Raw genomic sequence first — 5421 nt, forward strand, 5'->3', positions numbered from 1 at the left:
GTGCATTTTTCTCAACCTCACTAGGAACATAGATCTAATCTATGAAAATGTGGGAAGCCCCCACATTAATAACCCCACATGTTATAACCTTATTCTGGTTATAACACTCCCCTTAAGAAATTTAAAAAGATAGACATCATACAAAGTACATTCTTAAAGTAAGATAGATTATAACACAATTCAGTAACGGAAAGACAACCAGAAAATTCCCAATTATTTGGAAATTAAACATACTTCTATTTAACACATGTTTCAAAGATGATATATCAAGAGAAATTTAAAAATACTTTTAACTAAATAAAAATTTGACTTATTTGTGGGATGCAATGAAAGCAGGGTTTTCAGGGAAAGTTATAGCATTTAATGTATATTTTCAAAAAGAAAGCTTAGTAATGAATAATCTAAGCTATCCCTTAGCAAAACTAGGGAAAGATGCCTAAAGCACCAAGAAAAGAAATACTAAAAATCAGAACAGAAATTAAAGTGAAAACAGGAAAATAGTGAAAATGAACAAAATCAAACATTGGTTCTTTGAAAAACAATCAAAACTTATAGACCCCTAAGCAGTCTAATCAAGAGAAGAGAAAAGTGCCTCGCTGGTGGTGCAGAGGTTAAAGACACAGCTATCAAGCTATATCGCCAGTCACTGCAGCACTAGTTCTATTCCAGGCTGGCCAGGGAGCAACCCACATGGTAGAGCAGCCCGCTCCTGTCTTGCCCGCTGCTCCCCTCCACAGTATATTTCAGTCGATCTGCCTGTTCTGTTCCCCACTCTGTCTCTGGTGAATCCTCTCACCCCCTTCCTACCCCTGAGCCTCTGGTCTACACCCTAGTTCTTGTATGCATAAATGAACCAATCTTTTAAAAAGAGAGAGAAAGTATCATTTAGCAATTACAGAAATGAAAGAACAGCTATTACTACTGGCCCTGCAGTGATAAGAATAACAAGGAATACTACAAACATCTCTATAATCACAAATTTGATAAATCAGCTGAAATGGACCAATTCCTTCAAAGACACAAACTACCAAACTCACAAGGAGAAACAGCATATCTGAAAGGGCCTGTATCTTTTCAAATGGATATATATTAATGACCTTCCAAAAAGAGAATGCATAAGACCCATATGGTTTCTCTGATGAATTCTACCATTTTTTTTAAAGCTTTGCTTACTTTAATTAGGACTGACAAGTGAGATTTTGAATATTAAATGCATTTATATGGGTCTTTTTTGCATTTTTTTTGTATTTTACTTTATATATTTTTACATCATTTTTCATTTTTGTACAATGGACGATAATCAAGATGAAAATTCTACCAATTTTTTAAAGAGGAAAAGACACCAATTCTCCAATCTCTTCTACAAAATAGAAGCAGAGGGAATGCTTCCTAACTCATTCTGTGAGGCCCTATTACTCCATTAGCATAACCAGATCGTATTACAAATAAAGGACAATAAAGACCAGTATTTCTCATGAACATAGATGCAAAAAATATTCAACAAAATATTTTAAAATTTTAATACAGAAATTTATAGAAAGAATTAAAAACCAGAGTAAAGTGGAATTTATTCCTGATTCACAAGGCTTGGTGCAGATGGAATCCAGAATGTGACAAAACAATCTCTTACAAATGTGTGAAATATCCACACTAAAGAGGATGGAGGCCAAAGGAACCAACCTAATTTTGGAAATGAACTATGTAACACAAAAGACAAAAGAAGGTGTACACAAAGTACTCTAGCTGGTAGTGTTTCCCACAGGCATTCAGGTTAACCATTCGGATACTGCTACACACACGAAATGTTACTGAACTGTTCATTAAATGGACTGCAGATGGTGTGAGCCATCCTTCTCTCCGTTACAGTACGAAATTACAGATAAGTAAAGCAGAGGCCAAAATGGTTCATGTGGTAAGGAATTTTGAGTCAGAGCCATAACTAGTTATGTGAGGGCCTAAGCAATGACATGCCAGTCGCAACAAGGATAGCTAGCTGTTCAGACGTAGGTTTCTATTATCTTCCTCCAAGAAAAGGAACCAGGAATCCTTAGAGAAATGGCTGGTGCTAGGGGACTGAGTCAGGAAATATACAAGAATACCTTGGACATTTTGTAATGCTAGAACATAAGCATTTTTTTTTTTTAAACAAAACTACAGGGCCTCCCTGGTGGCGCAAGGGGCTAAGCACCACGCTATGAAGCAATCCGCAGCCTCTGCAGCACGAGTTAGCTCCCCGGCTAGCCAGGGAGCAACCCACATGGTGCAGCAGACCTCTCCTGTCTCACCCGCTGCTCCCCTCAGCAGTGTATTTCAGTCAGTCTGCCTGTTCTGTTCCCCAGTCTGTCTCTGGTGAATCCTCTCACCCTTCCCCACCCCAACATCTCTGGCCTGTACCCCAGCTCTTATATGCATAAATAAATCTTTAAAAAAATAAATAAAAATAATATATCACTGAGGGTATGACAAAGGGATACAGGAACCAACTGAAAGAACTCCCAATTGCCAAAAATGGAAATTATGGAGTAATAAATTTAAGAAGCATCACATTATAATCCAAAATATAAACATCTGTGAACCCATACATTTATAAATAAATGTTTGCATAAAAAAATTACATGGGGAGAGCAGACAAATTGCCCATGAAGAAGAATGTCAAATAACTTATCTAAATACTCTGCTTGAAGATGGAACGTAACTTCTTAGGTGTAGGCTAGGCTTAGGAAGCGCCTTCCCAAAATTAAGTACAGTATGGAAAGGGAAGGGAAAGAGTAATTATCCAGTGGAAAAGCAAAACATCATTCAGCCAGGCAATCAAGGTTAGAAGTCATGTTGATATGAAGAAAATGGCATTTTATCTTTATGGACTTCCTCCCCAAAACACACAATCCCAGTCTAATCATGAGGCCAAGCCTGTCTCAGTGAAATTCTGTAAAATACCTCACCAATAATCTTCAACTGTCAAGGTAGTCAAAAATAAAGAATGTTTGAGAAACTGTCACAGTCAAGAGTGGAAGCCAAGGTGGGTAACGGTAATGTGGTATCCTGGAACAAAAACCCAAGATAAAAAACAATGGTAAGTAAAAACTAGGCAATTTGAAAGATTATGGGCTTAGTTAATAATGTATCAGCAGTAGTTAATTAATCATAAAAATAGACCCAAGCTTATGTCATCTCAGATGTAATAGCAGAGACTGGGCATGTGGTATGTGGGAAATCTTTGCAATTTTTCATAAACCTAAAACTGTCCTCAAACAAAAAGTTAATTTTTGAAAAAGCTGTGGGGAACTGTTTCAGTGAGCAGGTAAATCCTGACTTTATCCTTTCAGCGTACTGAAGCTGTACAGTCTCCACTTCCTCATAAACTCTCTGCTCATTTTAAGTTTAATAGGAAATTGAACAGTCGAAGACCTATTTTAGGAGGCTCTGTGACTAAAGAGGATTATAACCATCTCCTTCAGCGATCTAGAAAATGCCCCTGCTTTTAACCCAGGCCTATTCAGCCAAAGCTTCCCTCTAAATTCTTCATGAAAGAATAATCAAACATACATATTAGTATTGGCATGGCATTTTACTCATATATGAAGAAAACTAATGCATACATTAATTTGTGCCTGTATCATGTCCTTCAGTGTCCTTTGTTAGCCCTTCCATCTTAGTTACTGAGCCTGCATCTTTGCCTTTATAGAATTCTTTTTCCTTCCCTGCCTCAGCACAACGTTGTGCATCTTCCTCAAGCCTGAATCTCTAGTTCCTCCTTAAGGTATTGTAGACACCAATTTGTGAGATCGTGTTCCATCTGCCCATCATCATCCAGTTTTTCCGACACCCTAAAGCATTTTTGTAGGCCTCTTCTCTAACACTTCTGGAAGACAGGTTTCTGTAGCATCATGATGCAGTCTTCCTTAATAGAAGTGTTACTGTGCTGCAAAAAATCTCAGCTGTAAGTTTAGTGTTACCTCTGTCCACTTCGCCTTCATTATAATGAGAGTGTTTATATTTAATTTCAGTTTCATTCCTGTGTGGAAAATGCTAGCACTGGTAGCACGTTTAAGGTCTTTTAGTTCCTTGAGTCAGTGTTTATTCTTTTACATCTTAAGAAATTCTGGCTTCACTTGATTATTTAATTACAGGTAGATTTTTCTATATACCAAAGCTGGCTGAACTAATGACTTCTCTTTGAATTAGAATTTATGGTTATTTATAAGCTTTCTAATGATCTTCTGCCCTCTTTCCCAAGGAGGGAAGGAAGCCTGCCTGTGTGTCCCCGTGTGCGTGTGCATGCACATGCAGTTATTTTTGTTTAATTTACAGTGACTATTTGCTTCTAGCCTGGGGTTTACATTCTCTCTTGCTGGATTCCTTTTTGAGTATTTCAAAATAGTTCTTTGCCACTGTTAAATGTTAGTTGTAGATTATTGTTACCTTCTGATTTTCCAGATAATGATTTATATTTTGCTGAGGCAGAAAGTCATTGTAGTTGATGCTTTGTTTTTTTTTTTTTTTCATTAGGCTTTTCTAAATTAAAAAAAAAATGAAAGTAGGCCTCCCTGGTGGTGCAGGCGGTTGAGCGCAGTGCTGTGAAGCTGTCCTCAGCCTCTGCAGTGCTGGTTCGATCCCCGGCCGGACAGGGAGCAACCCACATGGAGCGGGAGACCTCTCCTGTCTTGCCAGCTGCTCCCCTCAGCAGTGTATTTTGGTCATTCTGCCTGTTCTGTTCCCCACTCTGTCTCTGGTGAATCATTTCACCCCCCACACCTCTGGCCTGTACCCCAGTTCTTGTATAAATAAATAAATCTTTAAAAAAATAATGAAAGTATAAGCAGTGAAAATGTGTTGAGTTTAAAAATTTCAGTGTCCACTCTGGAACAGGGACTTGTGAAAGAGTCTATGGCAAAATTTAAAAAAAAAATGTTCAAAAGCAACACAAGAATGTAAATATTCTATAATCTAAACTTTCTGCCAGTCACCATTGTCCATAGCAACTGAGCCCCTAAAATGTGACTCATGCAACTGAGAAACTGAAGTTTTAATTTCAATTAAATTTGAGAGGGTATAGCCACATGTGGCTACCGAATTTCACATTATAGTTCAAAGGCTGGAACATACTCTCCTGTAACTTTATTAGCTGCCTTATATTTTATTAGGCACAATTTAGTTCCTTCATCCAGAAAAGTCCTTTGAAAACATAAAAACTGAATTGGAAGTTACTGTTAGTATCTGTTTAATTGCATTTCAAAGATAGCATGTATCAATGCAGATAGAATGCCTTTTTTCAAAATAATCAAACTACACTGTAGTCTGATACATGATAATGCTATTTCATAGCTATGTAAGTTTCCTATCACTGTGGTAACAAATGTCAAAAACTTACTGGCATAAAACAACACAAATTTATTGTTCTGTACAGTTTTGGAAGTCAGA

This window comes from Talpa europaea (assembly GCF_964194135.1).
Source record: "Talpa europaea genome assembly, chromosome: X".
Classification (NCBI taxonomy): Eukaryota; Metazoa; Chordata; class Mammalia; order Eulipotyphla; family Talpidae; genus Talpa; species Talpa europaea.